Below are 12,352 nucleotides of genomic sequence, written 5' to 3' on the forward strand. Positions count from 1 at the left end.
TTTGATTTGGAACCTCAGTTTCATACCTTTGGGAGAATTCGGCCAAACCAGATGCAAAACCCTCGAACGAGAAGCAGATGCAGAGAAAAACGAAAGGGGAAAGAAACTCGAAGAAGAGATAGATTTGTTCAAGAAGAAGAAGAAGAAGCAGATGCTTACTCATGACTCGGCAATGGAAGCAGGGTCCCTCTTTCTTCACCATGCCGTCCCCTCTTCTCACTCTTCTTCAACCAACAACCAAAATAACACAGCGGAGAAAATCTTCTTCTTTTCGAGCAAATAAAGAGGGGAGATTCAAAATTCTTATCAACGAATCTAGTACTAGTATGTTTCAGATCCACAAGGGAAGAATTTCACTGCCCATCAATTAAAAAAGATTCTCGGTCGGTGCTCGTCCCTACTCGCTCCGCTCTTCTGTTTGTCTCCGGTCTTTCTTTAGAGAGAGAGGTGAGAGAGGGGAGAAGTAATGGAGGAAGGAGGAGAAGCAATTTTTCTCACTAATAAGACGCACAATAGAAGCAATGACAAATTGGGCAAAATTAAAGTAGGAAAAGAAGATGAGGAGAGGCTCTTTTCAATTTAACCCTCCGGGCGCTTTCTTTTTTAATTATCTGCTACTATCATTAAATTCAAAAAAAATCACCATTATACATAGTATTCTTTGACTTGAGAGCATGTTTCAATTTCGATTCGGGGACAGCCATGGAGCCTCGGAGGCCGCGGCCGGAGAGAGAGGTCGCCGATGAGCTACGACGGATCAGAGTGACAAAGGATAAAGCAGCAGCTGCAGGCGTGTGGCCTCTAAGAAGGGCGGGAAAGTTTAGACCTATACATTTTAAACGCATCATCAATTAATACAAAAGCGACTTGAAACGTCACAGAAAACCAAGAGCGCGGGAAATTTAAAAGAGGTATGATGACGTTATCACAATCGGGCCTATGTGACATGGCATGATTTACCCTAAAAAAGGAGCTCGCGGAGCGGAGTTACTCGCATGAGATCTCCGGCGACTCGCCCATCCCCCGCCTCCACCTGCCACCCTCCATGAGGTAATCTCACGGGAGACCACATCGCTCCCTTCCCTGACATTATACCCCGCGCTCTTAGCGGTTCTCCTTCCCCATTATCGCCCCTATCTCGGGCACGGCGGGAGGGACGGGAAGCTTGGAGTTCAGCTAATCCTCAATTTTGATCGGGAGGGGGGGCAACCATGGAGCCTCCAAGGCTACTGACAGTGAGGGAGGTCACCAGCGAGCTATAACGGATGAGAGCGACAATGTATAAAGCGGAGACTGCAGACGTGTGGTCTCTAAGAAGTGCGGGAAAGTTTAAACATGTACATTTCAAAACACATCATGAATTCATACAAAGTGACTTGAAACATCACAAAGAACTAAGAGCGCGGGGAAATTTTAAACAAGTATGATGACGTTATCACAATCGAGCCTATTTGATGTGTCAGGATTTACCTAAAATGGAGATAGAGGAGCGGAGTTACTCAGATGAGCGCTCACGTGACTCGTCTCTCCCCCGCGTCCACCTACCGGCCTCCACGGCGTGACCTCATCGGAGACCACACCGCTCCCTTTCCTGGCATTCTACCCCGCTCTTAGTGGTTCTCCTTCCCTATTATCGACCCTAATCTCGGGCACCAGGGGGCTCAGAGTTTGGCTAATCCTCAATTTCAATCTAGGTGTCGGCTATGGAGCCTCTGAGGTCGTTGACGGTGAGGAAGGTCGCCGACGAGCTACAACAGATGAGAGAGCCAAGGTATAAAGCGGCGCCTGCAGATGCATGGCCTCTAAGAGGCGTGCGGAAGTTTAAAAAACGCATCATCAATTAATACAAAGCGACTTGAAACACCATAGAGAACTAAGAGCGCGGTAAAATTTAAACAGTTATGACGATGTTATCACAATCGAGCCTATGTTGTGTGGCACAATTTACCCTAAAAAAGGTGCTAGCGGAGTGGAGTTATTCACAGAGCGCTCCCGTGACTCACCTCTCCCCTGCCTCCACCTACCACCCTCCGTGACGTGACATCATCTAAGACCACACCGCTCCCTTTCCCAGCATTGTACCCCGCACTCTTATAAGGTTCCCCTTCTTTGATATCAGCCCCTATTTCGAGCATGGCAGGAAGGGTGGGAAGCTCTGATCGGCTAATCCTCAGTTTTGATATGGGGTACAACCATGGAATCTTGGAGTCCGCTAACGGAGAGGGAGGTCGCCGACGAGCTACGACCGATGAGAGCGCCAAGGACAAAGCGGCGGCTGTGGCCGCCCAAGGAGAGACGCAAGCTTGCGGTGCAGACCTGTGTGAAAACAAATGTCAAGGAGAGGATTCAGATGATTCTAAACGGGAGTGCAATTATAGAAGAGGTGATGTTGGTATGTTGTTGGGAAATGACAAAGGCATCTTCCATAGATCCGTGCAACGAGCTCGCTAGGGATGAGGGGAGGAGGCAGACATAAGCGTCTTTTCAATTTCAGCATGCGAGTGATTTCTTTTCATTATGTGTTACTACTGGAATGTTTAATTAATCTCACCATTATACATATACATATGCAAATTAATTTTCTTAACTTCAAACCCTTCCAATTCTAAATCCATTGAAAGGATATTTTCCTTCCATTCTGCCCACTTGAGAAGCGGGGAGGGGGGGGGGCAAGAAAGATCATGTTAGCGGTACATGTCTAAAGCAATTTTTTTGTTGATGATGCAAGGCATGCATTCGAGAAAAGAACATACATTCTTTTGATGATACAAATACTATATGTTTAGAATATACTCGCCAATGAATTACCCCCCCCCCCTTCCAATATAGAACTTTAAATGTATCACAACTAGCTACCCCCTCCTTCTCAAAATATAAGGTGCGCTCGACTTTGCACGGTCTTTGATGCATGACTTTGACCATTGATATATACCGAAATACTTGGATCGAACATGTATCAATAGTATCATTGTATTTTTCTTGTAAAACAATTTTATTTCATAAGTCTGTATAATAATTTTATAGGCATACGCTAAGTGAAAATTATAGTCAAAGTTGTGTGATGAAGACGAGAAAATCAACACGCGCCTTATATTTTGGGAAGGAGGGAGTACCATTTTAAACTAGCCATTCATTGAATTTAAAGTTGTGGGTACTCGCGGAAAATGCAAGAGAAATGTGTGGCATCTAAGAAACGCGGGAAAGTTCAAACATGTACATTTTAAACGCATCATCATTTAATACGAAGCAACTTGAAACGCCACATAGAACTAAGAGCGGAAGAAAATTTACATAGGTCGCTATAAACACAACATAAGTAAAAAGAAGTTGACTTCAAACACCACATGGAGCAATAGCAAGAGGCCGCTGAAAATAGGATGACTCAGTGTGGGAGAGTTTAACAAGTACAAAGAGACTTGATGCTTCGCGCCGGATAATAAAAGCAATAGCATCCACAACATATGAATTAGTTACAAAGCGCTGCCCAGACTAGTTATATGTCTACTTTAATTGGTGTATATGCTTGTGTTTCAACATGGTTTAAAAACATTTAAAAAACTCTTCCTTTTCGTAAAATTCTTATTCCGAGATAGAAGTGGGTAACATATATATAGAATTCAGTTTTTTAGGAATGCAATTATGATATATAATAAGGGTGTTCTGGAGAAAGGAAGATACTGGAAACATGGATCCAACAAATGCTTATGTATTTAGTTATCCAGGAACAAAGCTCAGCACAAGCAGTTAGCTATCATACCAACAACTAACTAACAAACAAAAATAGTTGTGCATGGACAAAATAGTAAAATTAGAATTCCTTGTCGTCGTAATATTGTTCCGCCTTTACCAATAAATGGTTATTTCCTTCAACAGCTTAGCATATTATCATCAATTATGCTTGTGCTCCAACGCTTTTAAACCCCATCCTACACAGCAAATTTAATTGCTTGTATATGTCAATCTAATTGTTTGTACAAGATATTAAATACTCCATATAGATGCCGACATATGTTTGTTTGCCAAGATAGTTACCTGGGAAATCCAGGGGTGTTCTTTTTGAATTGTTTCTATGGTTTAGGAATGTCTTCAAACTCTTACAATTTATTGTCATTAAATAAGTCTTTTTATATAAAAAGAATTTTGCTTCCATACGCCCCTTTAAATATTGGAATAGACTACGCATCATTTTTTTCTCTAGGGTTTGAGTGGGAGGCGGTTGCACTTCTGTTGACCCGCCGGTGCTGCCGCTAGTTTCCCTGCCGGTACGGCTGTGGGAGGGTGAGGGGACCCCGAATTTGTGTGTTGGGTTCATGTCCCATAGGTGTTTTGAGTTATTTGTAGCCAGTGAAGTTGTGGCAGCGGAGGTGATGAGTAATGGTTCATCGACTTTTCCCTTGTGGATGGCTTTCCTCAAAGGGTGCATCGATGAGTAGGAGGATGGTGTAGATCACCGGTCATTTTTCTGATTGTGCGCTTTGATGACTACACCTACAGCAAGTAGCTTCAAGCATTGCAATGTCAACCTTTTCCATTCGTTCCATCTTTCCCATGATAGTAAGATTCTATCCATTCCCCATGCATACATCAGATATACATGTTACCATTTCTCCAGCCAAGCCACTCTCCCCTCGCCCATTACCACCAAGAAAACAAGGGAAGAACAAACACAAAGCGGAAAAGCAAAGAGAAATAAAGAGGGGAGATTCAACAACTCTACTGAACAAATCTATGTTTCAGATCCACCAGTGAAAAATTCCACTGTCCATCAGGTTTAGGTCCAAAAACAAGCTTTCTAGGTGCTTTGTTCTTTTGTCTCTGACCGGTCTTCTAGAGAGAGAGAGAGAGAGAGAGAGAGAGAGAAGAGGGTGGAGAGGGTGGAGGAAGGGGAGATTTAGAAAGCAGACGTTGCCATTTTTACTAATAAGAAATAAGAGAAGAATGAGAAATTGGGCAACAATAAAGTAGGAAAAGGGAGAAGAGGGATAGATAGGCTTCTTTTCAATTTCACCCTCCGGCTGGTTTATTTTTATTATTATCTGCCACTAGCATTAAATTCAATTATTTTCAGCATTACACATACTATTTCTTTGACTTCAGAGCATGTTTCAATTTTGATATGGAGGACAGCCATGGAGCCTCGGAGGTCGCTGGTGGAGAGGGAGGTCATCGATGAGCTACAGAGGATGAGAGCAACAAGGGATAAAGCGGCGACTGTAGGTGTGTGGCCTCTAAGAAGCGTGAGAAAGTTTAAACATCTACATCTTATATGCATCGTCGTCAATTACTATAAAGCGACTTGAAACGCCACAGAGAACTAAGAGCGCGGGGAAATTTGAATAGGTATGATGACGTTATCACAATCAAGCCTATGTGGTGTTACACGATTTACCCTAAAAAAGGAGCTAGCGGAGCAGAGTTACTCACGTGACTCACCTCTCCCCTACCTTCACCTACCACCCTCCATGACACGACCTCATCGGAGACCACACCGCTCTCTTCCACACCACTCTCGTCCACAACTTCAAAATTGTTCCTGTTTTTAAAATTTGCCTGCAAATTCGAAAAGTTAACATTTTTTTAAAACTCGTGTGGGTTCTGTCAAAAAGGTTCCTACTTGTCAAAAATATGATCAGAATTTACAATAAAAGATCAGAAACAAGAAAAATAATCCGATCTGCCGGTGTGACTAGGTCTAAAGTGTTCGCATTGCCATTTCACCATCAAACTGAATCGTGCGCAGTGGCTTGCAATCCCTGTCTTCAGGATCGCGAGCGCGTGTTCAAATCCTAGCTGAAGTGTTGTTGTTAATCATTCATTTTCTACACCGCTCGTTGCCTTCGTGGGCCGGCCCAGTTGAGGGAATAACCTATGCGATAGCTCGACATTCTGTCGCAGAATGCGGCGCATAGGAGCTCCCGGAGGAGATGGCACGAAGGTGTTTAGGTAGAAGACACCACGCTAGTGGGCTGGGCTTGGCCCAACATGCAAGGGCTGTTGCTTTCTTCTTTCTTTTTATCGTTTCTGAATTTATTAGCCTAAAAAATCTGTTTTTATTCAATTCAAACAACTTTTGAATTGTTTGAACACTCAAACTGAACCCGAACCATGTGAAAAAGTTTATGAGGCTCACTTGGATTATTTAAGTCCAAATAACAATATTTTGCAAGAATTGTTTTTTAATATTTTTATTGCTGCAATATATAGCCAATTTTAATTCAAATGGGGGTTTGAACTACAATTGTTCTTTTTATCTTTACAAAAATTACGGTAAGTTTTACAAGAATTCCAAAGTTCACACATTAGAGCATTAATCTTTTGGATGCATTTTTAGCATTTTATGAGGTTATGAACTATACTCATTTTCACAATTGAACAATGATGCTATTACATTCGCAAAAAAAAAAAATGATGCTATCAAGTGATCATGGTGTGCACTAAAACTCAGTAATTAATAAACTAGGGGTGTGGCATAACACATAGCTCAGGATACAACTTGCAGAAGCTTGTATCGTTTCCGTCCCGTGGTCGATGATGGTATTATTTCAAAGATGCCAAACTCTCCACCGTATGAATTATCGTGAGTTGCTTTGTCCAAAATGACGAGTGCCCAGCCACAACTAGATTCCCCGAGTTACGAAGAGAAATTTCATCTGAAAAACCAACACCATTACATGCATAATCCCGGCATGCTTTCGAAATACCTAGGCATGCTTGTCTAATTACTTCAATTATTAAATTAAATCCTAACTTTTTTCTTTTTGGTTTGTGTACCGTTGGTGATGACGTCTTGACGTTGGAATGAATATTGCATGGTAGAAAAGGTTCACAACTTTTATGTCTTTCGTGGTGTTAAGACCGCTAAGTCCAACTTCTATCTCTATCCTTCTTCTATTTACGCCGGTGAATCCGAAAAATAGCTGAAACTTGAGGAAGATGTTTTTAGGTGGATATCTTGAACCTTTGAGATTAGCCATGTGCTACATTGTGCGTTTTTTCACCCGAGAAAGATTTGGTGAAACACGGAGACGCAAAAGGTGAGCTAGGTCAGTAGTACTTCTTTTGAACCGTTGATCTCCAATCCGACCACCCACATCATCCCCTCCTCCTCTTGATCCCCAATCCTTCATTCCTTCCAATGCGGCGAAATCGAGCAAAGGCAGACCGACGCCGCCGGCCTCCCGTGGACAATCCACGGCCGCCTGAGCCTCATCGACCGCCTCGCCTTCGTCTCGGCCTTCCGCACCTCCCGCACGCGTTCAAGCCGGAGGCGCCGTGCCTCGTCCTGCCCGGCGACGCCCCGGTGGCTGCTACTCTCTACTCCCCCGCTGACGGCCGTGCGAAGCCGTGCGCACCCCAGATCCCGACCACGTCGTTCTGGGATCCCCCTCGTCCCGCGGGTGGCTCGTCACCGCCGACGACCGGGCCCGACTACTCCTCGATCGTCAACCCGGTCACCGGCGAGGGCCGCGCGCTCCCGGCCATCGACACCATCCCCCACATTTTCGCCGATGCCGGGCGCCATCACTTCGGCTTCTACATGATGTGGTTCCTCAGGGGGCCACCGTCGTACCCCTACGGCGCCGTTACATTGAGAGCCCAGTAGATGCACCACTTTCTCTACCGCAAGGTTGTCCTCTCTGACTACACCGCCATCGCCATGCTGATCAAGGGGCCGGAGTTTGGGGTCGCGGCCTTCACCACTGCCGGGGGCGGCCTGTGGAGGCTTGCGCTCCTGCGAGATGGAGTTGAGCCCGTCGCCACAACTGTGTCCGGCCCGTGGAGTATGGCGCACTCACGAAATGGTATCGAGGATGCCATCCTCTACAATGGCATGCCGAAAGTTATAGTCTTCCTGTTTTGGCAATAGCTGGAATTGGAGGTGTTGGAAAGACCACTTTGGCCCAACTTATCTGTAGTCATCAACAAGTGAGGTCCCACTTTGACCCGATAATTTGGATTTGTGTTTCGGATGACTTTGATGTGAAGTGGCTAACTAAAGAGGTCATACAATCGTGTACTAGAGAGGAGGGAATAAATGATAATTTGGATTCTCTTCAGCATGCTCTTTCAAAACAACTCAAAAACAAAAGGTTATTGATAGTCCTTGATGACATGTGGGATGATGCCTTGAAGGAAAATGGGCAGTGTTGGAAGAGGTTTTGTGCACCTATTAGAAGTGTTCAAGAGGGAAGTATGATGTTGGTCACCATTAGATCTCCAAATGTTACCCAGGGGATGGGAACAATGGAGCCCATCATATTAGAAGGTCTAAATGATGACGTCTTCTGCAATTTCTTCAAGTCATGCACATTTAGATCTGAGGGTTCCAACAATGATCCCCAGTTAGAGCACATTGGTAGAAAAATACTTCCTAAATTGAAGGGCTCTTCTTTGGCCGCCAAAACTCTGGGACGCATGTTAAGCATGGACCTTCAAGCATCACATTGGAATTCTATACTTCACAGTGAACTATGGCAGTTGAGACAAAAGGAGACTGACATTTTGCCTGCTCTTCGGTTGAGCTACATGTATTTGCCATTCTATTTGAAGCAATGCTTTGCATTCTGTGCTGTGTACCCCAAAGATTACAAATTTAAGAAGGCATGTTTAGCTGAGATTTGGGTAGCAGAAGGCTTTGTGGAACCTCAAGGTGGTGTCCCAATTCAAGATATTAGTTGTCAGTATTTTGAAGAGCTTGTCGCACGGTCCTTCTTTCAAAATGTTGTAGGTGGATACGTAATTCAGGACTTGATGCATGACATGGCACAAAAGGTTTCAGAGCATGACTGCTTCATCTTAAGAAATAAGAGTGACTTTGATAAAGTTCCCTAGAATGTTCATCATCTATATGTACTCCCTAGTAGTGACTTTGAAGATTCCAACTTGTCCAGGCTATGCAAGTACATGAAGCTGCGCACCTTAATTTGCAAGAACTTAGGAAACAACGCAGGATTTGTAATGGACAAATGGTGTACTAAACTTCTTCATATGCGGGTGATTTCTTGTCCCTTCACAAATGAGTTACCAGATAGTATCGGCAACTGGAAGCATCTTCGATACCTTGAAATCTCCTGAGCTTGTCCTTTGAAGAGGATTCCTTCGACTTCCTGTTGTCTGTATAATCTGCAGATTCTTATACCAAGAATATTGAGCTTGAAAGTTTGCCCAGTGACTTTGCTAAGTTGATCAGTTTACAGAAATTCAAATCACATGGATTACCATATTATGCTGGCCGTCATATGCATCTGGATTCAGCCAATGGGCAGGGACAAGTAATTAGGTTAATAAAGAACCTGAACCAGTTACGTGGACACTTGGAGATATATAATCTTGGCATCCTAAGCAAGGATCATGCAGCAGAAGCTGAACTCAAGAATAAGAAATATCTTGATGAGTTGGAACTGAATCAGACGGGACGATGATATAGAAGTGCTTCAAGCTCTGCAACCTCCTACCAGTCTCAACTCTCTGTCCATTTGGCATTATGCTGGTGTCTCGCTCCCAAGCTGGTTTCAGCCACAAAACCTGCCAAGCTTAAAATCACTTACTTTCATAGGCTGTTTTCGACTCGAGAGCATATCATCTCCCGTGATCTCACATAGCATACATTTCAATGAGATGCATGCAATCCGTATTTTCATCTCCCTGAAAGATGTAACCATTGATGGGTGCGAAAATATATCAAGCCTCGAACATTTTCTTTATCCAGATTATGTACCAGCCATCAACAAAATAAGAATTGAAAAGTGCAAGATGTTAGCATCAGTACCAACTGAAAATTTTGTGGATTTTCATTTCCTTGAAGAACCGGACGTGCGCCATTGCCCAAACATCACTGTTTTAAATAGCCCGCTATAGCTCCGCTATAGCACGCTATAGCATTTATAGAAGGTCTTGCGTAAGAGACTTTGATCCAAACAAATGAACAAACATTTTAAATAGCTCGCTATAGCATTTAAAAAAGGTCCGCCGCTAAAAGGCTTAGTGCGCTATTTAAAACTATGCCAAATATCCGCCTCCAAAGTTTGGTTTCGCCGACCCTTGAGAAGCTCAATCTACAAGGTTCTGGTCTCTTTTGCAATATTGACTGCGGCTCCTTCACCAACTTTCATTCACACTGTGACTATGTCACGTCCATCCAATTACAAATGTGGAGTCTTCCATCTCTACGGGAGTTAGCTTTTTTTTTAGAAAAGGAGGACGTACCCCTGGCCTCTGCATCTGGACGATGCATGCAGCCATATTATTAAACATTCACAAAGACCATATAAGGTGATGCATCAATAAGCCTGAAGCCACTATCTTGGCAACACTGTTGCTACTCCTATCCCCTTGATGAAAGTGTGCCGAATGTCCGGGCCTAATACCAAATAGACATTGCACCAAAGGCTAACATCTAAAGCCAGGTGTTCCATCCAAGTATCTATCTGGATTGGGTCTCACACCGGTCAGGCACACTCCCAGTGAGCACCGCACGCTGCAAGGGCCGTCACCTCCATCTTCCATCGGTCCATCCTCAGAGCAGAACTGATGCATCGACCTTGCCAGGCCTCTCTGCTATCGACGCCACCATGACGCCAGACAGCTTCCTCCTCCTGCGCGAGTCCATCTCCGCGCAGCAGACGCCGAGTCTCCACTGCGCCATGCCGCCGAGACCCACTGTCGACGATATGGTTGATGCCACACCGCTCCACCTACATGCCATCTCGCGTCGACTCCGAACTACCAGCAACTCCACCACCCTGAGCAGTCCCCAGCCGACGCCTTCAGAAAGGAACACGACACCAAAGTGCCATCATCGCCCAAGCAGAGGAACAGAGGCTTTCGCCTGCATTCATGGCAGAGGTGAGGGGCGTATGATCCACACCGAAGCCTCCAGGAAGGGAATCGGCGCCGAGAGTGTCGACTTGGTGCAGCCGCCACGCCGGCCTGGAGTTTCCCCCGGATCCATGCCCACCCGCCAGATCCGTTCAGGTAGTATTGGCGTTGACCGTAGTCGCTACCGTAGCCAGCACGAACCGGAGTAGATCGAGTCGGAGACGACACCTCCCATGGAACTCCGGTCGGCCATCGAGGAACCGCCGTAGCGCCGCCGCCTCCACGTCGCCCACGCATCCGTGGAAGGCCCCCCATCTGCACCCACGGGTGCCGCCCGCCAGGCAGGCCGCACCGCACGCCACCGATCGAGGCCGCCGCCCCGAGATCCCCGTGCCGCCCGAGGCACCGGCGGCCAGATCTAAAACAGATCGACCACCGGACACCCCTAGGAGCATCCCGAACGGCCCCCACGCGACCACCAGGGGAAGTCGCCCCCTGAGTCCTCGCCGGCACGCCCCACCGCCAACGCGCCGCCAACCACCGCCGAACGCCACCCGTGCCAGATCCGGCCGCTGCAGGGAGGAGTGGTCCTGCCGCCGCCGCCGCCAACCTGGCTTTGCCCGGCGGCCCACCCCGGCGGCGGCGGGAAGGAGAGGTGGGAGAGGGAGTTGAATGAGAGGCGGCGCTAGGGTTCCCCCTGGTCGCCGCGCGGGGGCGACCGAGGGGAGAGGAGGGGGCAACACCTATCGAGACTCTCGGGATTTAGCTACTAGCTGCTAATCTCTTACATCTATTGGAGGTAGCATTTGGGCATTCTCGTTCCTTAATGTCCTAATAGTAAAATGCTGTGATAAATTGTCAACCCTTGATGACTTGCTTACACAAGAATATTTGCCTACTGTTGAGGAAATTGAAATCAGAAATTGTAGGGAGCTACTGTCCCTGCCAGGTGAACGGTTTGTGAGTTTTCCTTATCTGAAATGTCTTATGATTTATGGGTGCCCAAGTCTCAACTGGCAGATGGGATTGGTGTTGCCATGTTCTCTCCAAAGGCTCGGCTTAGAGTGGTGCGGGGATATCTCTCCATATGTTCCTAGCTGCCTACAAGACCTCACATCCCTCGTCTCACTGAATTTTGGCGCACTAATCTTGCATCACTTGAAGAGTTGGTGATTAGTTGGCCTGCTCCCCCGCTCCCTAGGGTTTCCCCGCCGCCGCCGTGGCGGCCGGAGCCCCCAGCCCCCTCCTCCCCCCGTTCCCCTTCTCCTCCCCCCACCCCTCCTCCACGCCCCTGTACCCCCGTGCCGCCTCCCCGAGCGAGGCGGCCGGGGACCCTTCCTCCGCGCGCCTCCAGCCCCTTCCCGCGCCCATCCCTCCTCCCGCCACCGCCAACCTGCGCCGCCGGCCCTCGGCCGCGTGATGCTGGCGGCGGTGGGCTTGCCCTTCCCCGCGCGCGGTCCTCCCCTGCTCGGGCGGTGATGGCCAGCGGCGGTGCGCCTCGGCCGGTGGCGGTCTGGCGTCCTGGTGTGGAGGA

This window comes from Triticum urartu, chromosome 2 (assembly GCF_003073215.2).
Source record: "Triticum urartu cultivar G1812 chromosome 2, Tu2.1, whole genome shotgun sequence".
In the NCBI taxonomy this organism is placed as follows: Eukaryota; Viridiplantae; Streptophyta; class Magnoliopsida; order Poales; family Poaceae; genus Triticum; species Triticum urartu.